The 10,915-nt window shown below is 35.4% G+C and overlaps 1 non-coding gene and 2 pseudogenes across 1 annotated transcript; all 3 read right to left on the bottom strand.

The window, feature by feature from the left end:
* Nucleotides 1-646: 646 nt before the first annotated feature.
* Nucleotides 647-777, bottom strand: LOC149232205 (U4 spliceosomal RNA; annotated as a pseudogene).
* Nucleotides 778-1,028: 251 nt separating this feature from the next.
* Nucleotides 1,029-1,154, bottom strand: LOC149232206 (U4 spliceosomal RNA; annotated as a pseudogene).
* Nucleotides 1,155-1,291: 137 nt separating this feature from the next.
* On the bottom strand, nt 1,292-1,439 carry LOC149232207 (U4 spliceosomal RNA). The gene has a single exon (XR_016248531.1). It is a non-coding gene; the product is annotated as a U4 spliceosomal RNA (small nuclear RNA).
* Nucleotides 1,440-10,915: the final 9,476 nt, after the last annotated feature.

Consider the following 10,915-nt stretch of genomic DNA (forward strand, 5'->3'; position numbering starts at 1 on the left):
ACCAAATTCAAATATTTTTTAAACATTCATTTTTTTATACGCTCCTAAAAAAGATAAAAATAAAATAAAAATTAAAAATAAATTACCAAATTCAAATGTTTTTTGAACATTCAGTTTTTTTTATACACTCCTAAAATTTTAGGAGGAAAAGATTGCTAAATCTTGGCAAAATAGAATTTTTTGGGATCAAAAATGGCCAAATTTGGCAAAATTTGCCAGCGGTAGACAACGCCTTCGAAGCTACGGGCAACGCATCTATTTTGGGAACAAAAATTGCCAAATTTGGCAAAATTTGCCATCGGTAGACAATGCCTTCGAGGCTACGGACAACGCATCTTTTTTTTGAGAGTAAGTCTTAACTTTATTACCTGTAGCTTTTCTTAGTGCGAATCAAAACACATTTTGACACAAAACAAAAATGGGTTATCACATTTTTCCAAAGAACATGAACATTTTAGTATTTTTTAGAAATTAAGAAGATTCTTTTTATTAAAAAATTTAAACACAATTAGCCATTAGCACTTTAGATTTTATATAATAAATTAAACACATCTGACAAACAACATTAGATTTTACATATAATAAATTAAGCACAATTTGACAAACAACATTGGCATTTGGCATTTTGGATTTTACCGCTGTTAGGGCCCGAGCCAAAAGGGGAGCCCTCCAAAAATTCTCGAGGGCCAAGGCGAGGCCCAGGCCAACGAGGGGGTTTGGAAATAGTTTTCAACCAGCAATTGACGCGCCTCGGTGTTAGGGCCCGAGCCAAAAGGCGAGCCCTCCAAAAATTCTCGAGGGCCAAGGCGAGGCCCAGGCCAACGAGGGGATTGGAAATAGTTTTCAACCAAATATTCTCGAGGGCCAAGGCGAGGCCCAGGCCAACGAGGGGATTGGAAATAGTTTTCAACCAAAAATTCTCGAGGGCCAAGGCGACGCCCAGGCCAACGAGGGGGATTGGAAATAGTTTTCAACCAGCAATTGACGCGCCTTGGTGTTAGCCCCTCGGTGTTAGGGCCCGAGCCAAAAGGCGAGCCCTCCAAAAATTCTCGAGGGCCAAGGCCAACGAGGGCGATTGGAAATAGTTTTCAACCAGCAATTGACGCGCCTCGGTTTTACCTCACTAGCTGCGTCATTGCCCCAAGCGCAAAGATACTTCCCAACTCTTTGTTGGCTGCGTCATTACCCCAAGAGCAAAGATAACTCTTTGTTAGCTGCCTCGTTACCCCAAAGAGCTGCGTCGTTACCCCAAGAGAACAACAGTACAAATTTATATTTTAGAATTGTTGGGGCTCGAGCCAAAGGCGAGCCCTACAAAAATTCTCGAGGGCCAAGGCGTGGCCCAGGCCGACGAGGGGGGTTGGAAATAGTTTTCAACCAGCAATTGACGCGCCTCGGTTTTACCTCACTAGCTGCGTCATTGCCCCAAGCGCAAAGATGCTTAACGCATTTTCGCTCCTCTGTTTTATGCTCTTCCTCGTTCTATTACGTTATCCCTTACAAGTGTGGGATAAAGAAAGCCTGATTTGTGGGATAAAGAGAGCCTGATTTTTTTGACCCACATCACCATACCTTTGTATAGGACGGAAGGGAATGTTTAATAGAATTGGGAGTGGCACGAGCTACAATTCTTTTTGGGGAAACATCGTTACAAGTAAATTATATAAACAAATTACATAAAGATAATATGATATATAATTAAGTTATTTATTTCTTTGTTGGTATTGTTATTGTTATTTAGTAATTGTTTTTGGAGTTGTTTTTAGTGCGATTTTTTGGATTTTCTGGTGCCTAAATCTAGTGGAAAAATTATTTGAGGTGAAATCTTGATTTGTGTTATTTAAACTAGTATTTTGATTGTATATATGGATTCAGCACCCTGGAAAACCTCTAGGACACTTCAATTGCACAGAATTATCCATCAAGCTTGTGATTTCAATAAATTGCTGCCGGATTTTAGAGAAATTAGACCGGAAAAACCTACAATAAAAACTTCCAAAAAATCGCACTAAAGATAACTCCCTTGTTTTTTATGTAAAAATATTTGATAATTTTAAATAATAATAATAATTTTATTGATAATTTTAATTTGTTAAAAAAATTAATATTTATAATTGAATTTTAGTATGTTATTTTTTATTTATCAAAATTATATAATTATATTTAAAAAAATAAGTTAAATTATTAAACACAAAATATATAAAATTTTGTAATAATTAATTTTTTTTTGTTATCTATAAAATAAAATAGATATGGTATTATGTTTTTTATAAGTTAAATATGTTTATATAATAATAAATAAAAAGTGATATTGCTGATTGATTTTGATATAATGATTAAAATATATATATTTTTTCTATTTTAATTTAAATTTCCATTTTATAATGTATTTAAATTTTATATAATTTTTAGTTATGAAATTTTAGATAAATGATGATTCTGGTGTTCTCTTAAAGCACTCATTGATGTGTGGTTGTTTAGTTGTAATGACGAGAGTTACCAATTAAAAAAATGAAAATTTACTAAAAACAAAAAACTTCTATAATAAAGGAAAATTGATGTTGTTAATTGATTCTGATACAATGATTAAAAAAAAAATTATTTTTTATCTTAATTTAAATTTCCATTTTATAATGTATTTAAATTTTATATATTTCTCGCAATAAAATTTGGATAAACAATGATGGAGTGTTTTCTTAGATCACTCATTAATGTGTGGTTGTTTAAAGTATTCGTTAATATGTGGTTGTTTAGTTGTAGTGCCGAGAGCTGCTAATTAAAAAAATGGAATAAAACAAGAAACTTCTATAGTAATAAAAATTATGGTTCAACGGTGGGGCTGATGGCTGACTTGCTCCCTGCCCAGGTTCGATCCACAATTTGTGTTGCTGTTGTGTAACAATATGTGTATTTGGTGGATATGATTGATGTGACATAAATATATGTAAATTTTTGTACAAATAACCTAATATATTGATTTTGCAAGAGGACTGGCCCCTTAAAAAAAAATTATGGAATGCCAACTGCCAAGGAGCTGTAATACCCAAAATGAGAGTGAAGACATGTAGTGCAGAGCCATCGATTGTCCTTACGATCAAAACACGCTCTTTCTTAAATGCATGGTTCTCTTTTTTGTTGAATCACAACTTAATAAAGTACAGACGACCACATAAATGAAGCGGTGGCTTACCTTTGATAAAGTAGACTTTAATGGCGCTTCTGATATAGAAATTAAAGTTGTTTCTTATACGCAAGCTTGAAAACAAATAAAAATGATTACGAAAAAATTTAGTGCAGTCATCAAATCAACTCTGATAATCACTTATAATAATTTTTTTGGAGACATGTTAGTGTGAGGTTTTTTTTTATTTTTAATGTTTAAAAAAAAGTTATTTCTGACAAATGAATTGCAAATCTTATAAAATGAGTCACATTAGTATTCTCAACTAATTATAAAATTGGAATATAATTTTTATAAAAATTAAAAATTATTTTTTAATTAACCAATATTTAGTTTAATATTTGAATATTTAATAATTATTATAAAATTTTAGAAAAATTATTTTTATTCAAAATAATTAATTGAAAATCAAGGTTAGTTTGACAAAGCTGATTACAATATACTCTGCCTTCTCCAAGGATGATAAAATAGAATGGTCTTATTTGATGAGAAATCATAAAGTAATTACATGTGAAATCTACAAGATGTAGTATGATTGGATATAGAATGTTTTGAAATGTATTTTTTGTGTGAAGGTTATCAATTAGAAGTATTGTGGGCACAAAAAATCTAGTTATGTTAAAGGATGGTATGGCTTAGGCCAAGGGCAATCTACATGTGATTTTGACACCTTAGATGTCTTGAATCGCAGTTTCTTAAACAAAAACTAATCCCGAAAGTCATATACAAATTAACTTAAAAAACAACAACAACCACTCTAAAAACAAGCCATATAATCATTTAATAAACTTTTTTTAAGATATTGAAATCTTATAATACAAGTCATAATTCTTGTCCATATCTATAATTTTGATTACTTTTTAGATAACCCAATGATGAAAACGTGGAAGATTATTTCATCATCCATAAAATATGGATTAAACTCTAATTACACTTGAATTTTTTTGTAAAATCCATTTCAATGGTCATTTTAAAACAATATTAAATAAGTGCCTCCTAGAATTTCCATTATGATAGTTGAAAGATTATTTCATCATGCATAAAATTTGAATAAAATTTATATTTGAATTTTTTATAAAATTCATTTCAAATTTATCATAAGAAATATGTGTATTTTAATACGAGATTAAATTTGTCTTCTAGAACGTCCATTTATAGTGGTATGATTGTTATGCAGAGGCCAAGTAGAACTTTCATTTATAGTGATATGATAGTAATGCAAAGTTCAAATAAGGTTAAACTATGACACATGGCAGTTTGATATTCTATATTTAGTAGTTGTGAGCAAAAATTATGAAATTTAAATTACATTTAGTTATAAATATATTGTCCATGGGGTCTTGGATAGACGGTGATCGAGCGCTCTGTTAAGGCGCTCCTTGATGTGAATTCACTGGTTCAATTCCCCGCCCCGATCGGGGTGATATATTGGACATGATGAACATGTAGTCCTAAATATATTGTTAACCACAAGTTATTAGGTTTAAAAGATTATTCAAGTTACGAGAATTAGATTGAGTTAAAGAGAAAACATAAAAGATTAAAATAAAATAACTTGAGGATTAGACAACAATCATAAAAGATTAAAATGTTACTCTATTTTTTTTGTATTATTTTCTAAATGCAACCCTACATGATGAAAAAATGATGTTAGATAAACATTTAAGATGCCCATCTTTATCTAGTTTCAATCTTGTATTGCAAGTTCTTGCGATTTAAGTGCAAGTGAAACTCTTTACAACTAAGTAATAAAAAAAAAATGGTCATAATTATTGCACGTAGAGGCATTGTCCATGATCTAAATTTCAAAAGGGAACGAAATGAAATACATATCTAAAACTAAGTCACCTGACACGGGGATTCGGGATTCGAGTGTAGGATACAGACGTGTTGACCCCCTAGAATAGGACACATTCAGATATATATATATATATATATATATATATATATATATATATATATATATATATATTAAAAGTTAGATATTTCTTACACAAATTCTCATTCATGATACAAATTCATTGATTTCAAACATAGATCTTCATCTAGATGTAAGATTTACAAATTAACATTATGCATACAAATACAATTGTGACATAAATGATAAATCATAATACATATTCAATTCATCAATGATCCAATAGGAGAAAGACAAGATAGTAAGATAAAGATATTGTAGTTTTCTCATTAAGTCATCAAAATCAAAATGTGTTACATAGGTAGTGCAATGCCAATGGAAAATAGAAATAGAAAATACAAAACAACTACAAGTATGCAAGCCTCAAGGCAGTATGAGTCATCAATCCTCGCAGTCATCATCAAAATTAGCATCATGATCATCATGGTCACCACTTACCTGATGCTTGAATCTCCTTGAAAATGCCACCACACCCTTTGCTCCTTGCTCCCAAACACCCACAACAAACCCACAACAAAGTAAACAAGTGAATGTGAAAAAATAAGGGAGAAAAGTCGCTTTTTAACACCATGCAGATCACTATTTTTCCGATTCGTGTCTGATAATCGGGACACGATCTGAATTCAATTGTGTCCTGATCGAACACGACGTGTCTCAATTTTCGGACACGAATCGTGTCTGATTCGCAGGCTTCACGACACGTCGGCCCAGGGGAATGAATCTGGTTTCTTAGATTTTTAATCAAACACAAAGATGCAATGAAACTAAACTTCATTTAATAAATAGAAATGGTTAAATTGTTTACATGTAGAAAACTAGCTTGAATGGTGTTAGCTTATCTCTAAGAAGAGGTGTGATGGCTATGCACCTTCCTAAACTATGTTACAATGAGGCATAGATTCTTTTTTATCATGAAGAAACAATGACAAACCCTAAACATCCAAAACCCTAACCCTAGGATATGAAGCCCTAAAGGCTTATGGGCTCAGATGGGGTGAGCTAGAATGCCAATTTTCTGGGGTCGTAACTTTTGCATACGATATTTGTTTGGCACGCATGATAACCTATTATAAATGTTTATCCAAGGAGAATGTAACACCCTCCTCCCACATCTACCTAAGCAACTGACCAACTAGAGTAAACATGCGACGAGAGGCCACTATGATATGATTTGACCTCCTAAGTCATGTTAAGGAAGTGGAACCGACAGAAACACACCATACAGGCATTCAACATCAGCATTAGGACCCTCAAAAACCAATCCAACCTTTCTTCCAACTGGGCCTTGGGCTGCACTGAACTTTTGGACCACTTGACCTCTGGACGCTCTCATGTTATGGTATGGCCATGCCAGCGTCTGGGACCTCTGGACACTCTCAGAGGCCTACAAGTCAGCGTCCAGGGACTCTTTTGCACAGTGTTATGCTAGCGTCCTCGAGATTTTAGCCACTTTTTCAGGCCCAGAGCCTAGGTCATTGCCCAGAATTGAATCACATCTTTAAAACAGTAAAATAAGAAGGAAGTGACAATATAAAATGCAATCACTTGAATGAGACCTTAACTAGACCCCTACTATCCATGATAGGCATTTCATCAAACATATAACGAATATGTAATCTACGTGTGTAAATAACATATATGAGCACAGGGGTCTCATACTTAGTTGAGAATTGTTAAGAGACATTGATGCCTCAACATATTAACTTCCATTTCATCCATTAGGTCATAGATACATTGATCATTCATTTACAAGTAAAAACATGATGAGATCCATACATAGCTATTGTCATAAAACACATATATAACTAGCATAATAGCAGCAGAAATACCAATGAAATCACAACCATATAAATGACATATAATCTAGTATAATACTCATAGAATACAAGGAGAAATAACCACATGTTGATGATGCAAAATCCAAACCCGAGATGGGACTTCCATGTTCCACCCGGCCGTACAATGGTTGAACCAAATCTCTCTTCAGTCATTCACCATCGTGCTATATTCCAAGCATGAATGTGGTATCTCATAGAACACATCAATCCAAAACCATCAAGGGCTTCTAGAGGCCATCCACCTCAACCCATCAAACAATGATTCCACTTCATGGTCGAACATCAAAAAACCATCTTCAGATTGGTCTCTATCCAAGTCTTTGAGGACTTCTAGAGCGTTTGTCCAACCAAGGCTTCCAAGACTAGTAACTCAGCCCACAACTTTTACCAAGCTTCTAGAGCATTTGTCCAACCAAGGCTTCCAGGACTAGTAACTCAACCCACCAAGGGCTTCCAGAGCATATGTCCAACCAAGGCTTCCAAGACTAGTAACTCAACCCAAGTTGTTACAGGGCTCCCAAGGATTTATCCAACCAGTGCTTCCAGGACTAATAACTCAACCCAAGCTAAGGAAGCATGAGAACCAACCAAAACAAAAAGGAAAACAAATCCAAAATCACCATGGCTATCTAGGAAATGGCAAGGCTAGGCAATCCACTATCAATCCTGGCCATCCTCCATGCCCATGATAGATCACAACAAACCACATGCATATGCCATGCATGCCAAAACTAGTGAGCAAAACATATAGAAAACTCGGTACCTGCAAGAAAAATCTGATGTAGATGCCGATCCTAATGTCCTCTTGCGCTTTCTTGTTCTTCCTTTGTGTTCTTGCTCCAAAAATCCAAGTATGCCACACCCTCCAAGAGTGCTCCAAGAAACTCTAAGTATCCAAGAGTGTGAGAAAGAGAGAATGATGAGAGAGCTCCAGAATTGAACTAACAAAAAGGTTACCAACTGATCCTCAGAAGACTTTTTATGAATGAGGCCTCTATTTTCTTCATTTTATATTATTTTCCTTCATCTTCCTCATCAAATGCAACCTGTGACCTTTCACCTCCCTTTTCTCCTAATTTCCATTATTTTCATAAATAATTGTGCCAAAAACGCCATTTTTCCTTTGCCATTGCCTTTGTCAATTTCCTTAGCCATTAATAAAATGATGAACACCCACACTAGGATGTCTTGCCCAACATTCAGCTTGGAATAAGTGTCCCACCAACCGTGGTTATTATTTTTCCTTTATTAACTTTTATTACATGAAATTTTCACCAGGTTTGTTACAAAACCCTCTCCCTTGGGGGAACATCGTCCTCAGTGTTCAAAAACACCTATAACCACAAAAATGTTGTAAGAAAAATATATTTCCAATGGAGCTTTATAACTTAGCTCGATGTAGTATTTACAATGATCAACCTGTTGAGAAGCAAACTAACATGAAAACATAACAACATAACATCATAATGACATGACACACATACCTCTTATTGGAGCTTTATAACATAGTTCATGGTGGTATTTACATCCATATACATATGTACATATACCAAACATCACCAAAACATGTACCAAAACATATACCAAGACATATACCAAAACACCACACCAAAACTACTTTACCTCAACCAAAAAACAAGGAAGGATACATAGCCTGCATCTGATCCACCATCTCCCATGTAGCTTCATCGGGCCCAAAGTGCTTCCATTGCACCTTAACTTGCTCGATTTCTTGGTTCCAGAGCATGAGCACCTTTTTTTGCAATATACACTAAGGCTCCAATTGGAATTCTCCATCTGGTTCCACTTGCAATACAGACTAGTCAATCACATGATTAACATCTCTAACATACTTCTTAAGCAATGACACACGGAAATATCATGGACTTCCATTGTCGAAGGTAGTGCAGGTCGATAGGCTACTGGCCCAATCCACTCAATGATGTTGAAGGGTCCACAAAACTGTGGTGCCAGCTTGGCAGATGATCCAATCTATAAGGAGCTCTTCTTTGGTTTTGATGCACAAGTACACTTGTTCCCCAACCTGGAACTCCTTGAACAACCTATTCTAATTTGTATAGCTCTTCTGTCTATCCTACGTTTCCTTTAGATTCTTCTTGATCAACTGTGTTTCATGTTCCATGTCTTCCAACATGTTTGGTCTGATCAACACCCTGCTAATGGACTCATGCCTCAAATGGACTCATCCTCAAATATTCCTGATACCCATTGTTGTAAGTGAACTCTACCAATGGAAGATATTCTTCCCACTTTCGTTGTTGATGCATCACATACATCCTCAACATTTCCTCCAATATCCTATTGACCCTCTCTATATGTCCATCTATCTATGAATGATAAGTTGTACTGAAGGCCAACTCTGTGCCCAAACCTATAAATAACTCCTTCCAAAACTTGGAAGTGAACTTTGCATATCTGACACAATCTTTTTCAGAACACCATGTAGTTTGACCACATCTCTGATGAATACATGTGTTACATCGCTAGTTGAGAATGTAGACTTCATTGGAATGAAGTGTGCAACCTTTGTCAACCTATCCACAATAACCATGATGGAATCGTGTTGTCTCACTGTCCCTGAGAAACCTATGATGAAGTCCATGGAAATGAATTTCCACTTCCACTCTGGAATCACAGTTAACTATAGCAGTCCACTTGGATGCTTACACTCTGCCTTCACACGCTGGCAATCAAAACACCTAGCCACAAACTCTACTACATCCCTCTTTAGGTTCAGCCAATAATAAAATCTCTTCATTGTTGTCATTGTCTTCTGATAACCTGGGTGACCTAAATAGGTTTTCGCATGAAACTCCCTCAATATCACCTTCTTTAGCTCACTGCTATCTGGAACATATACCTTGTCTCTGAACCTAACCAACCCAGCTGTTGTAAGATAATAATCGACATCCCGTGCACCTACACATGTACCTGTACTATCACCTATACATGTACCAGTACTCTATTGCAACATGTGCATAATCTCCATATATCTGACATCTTGCTGACCTGCTTGCAAGACCCTATCATGTAAGTTTGTCCCATAGGAGCTCATAGTTGCTAAGTGGTTTACCTGTATCCGCTTGCTAAAAGCATCTGCCACTCTGTTCTCTTTGCCTTTGATGTACTTGATCTCAAAATAGAACTCAGTGATCGTAGCCAACCATCGAGCCTGTCTACCATTCAGATTCGGTTGATCAAATAGGTACCACAAACCATTGTGATCACTCATCAATGTAAACCTCTTGCTTAGAAGATAGTGTCTCCACATCTTCAATGCATGTATAATCCTTTCCAACTCAAGATCATGTGTGGGGTGGTTATGCTCATGATCATTTAGTTTTCGCGACTCATAGCATACCACCGGTCCATCCTTCATAAGGACTCCAGCAAGTCCTTTCTTGCAAGCATTTGTGCATACTACAAACTCTTTGTCTGGATCTACAATATTTAACACTAGTGCATGTGTCAATAACTGATTAAGTTGCTCAAAACTAACCTCACACTCCCTTGTACATTCGAACTTCGTACCTTTCCTCTGCAATGACATGGTAAGATAAGCAATCTGTGAGAAGTTCTTGATGAACCTCTTATAATAGTCTGCCAACCCCATGAAGGATCTCACCTCATCTACATTCCTGGGAGCTACCCACTCTATGATGGTCCTTACATTTTCTGGATCTACTGCAATACCTTCCTTGGAGACAACATGCTCCAAGTAGTGTACCTCAATCTGAAAGAAACTACACTTGTTGAGCTTAGCATTCAACGGATGCTCTCTCAACAACCTCAACACTACTGCTAAATTCTCGGCATGCTCTTCCTCATTTTTAGAATATACCAATATGTCATCAATGAACACAATAACAAACTTATCCAAATATGGACACAACACACTATTCATCAAGCACATAAATGTAGCTAGAGCATTAGTTAAGCCAAATTGAACTACAACAA

This window comes from Pinus tabuliformis, chromosome J (assembly GCF_031772625.1).
Source record: "Pinus tabuliformis cultivar Carrire ecotype Pingquan chromosome J, CPIR1, whole genome shotgun sequence".
NCBI classification, from domain to species: domain Eukaryota; kingdom Viridiplantae; phylum Streptophyta; class Pinopsida; order Pinales; family Pinaceae; genus Pinus; species Pinus tabuliformis.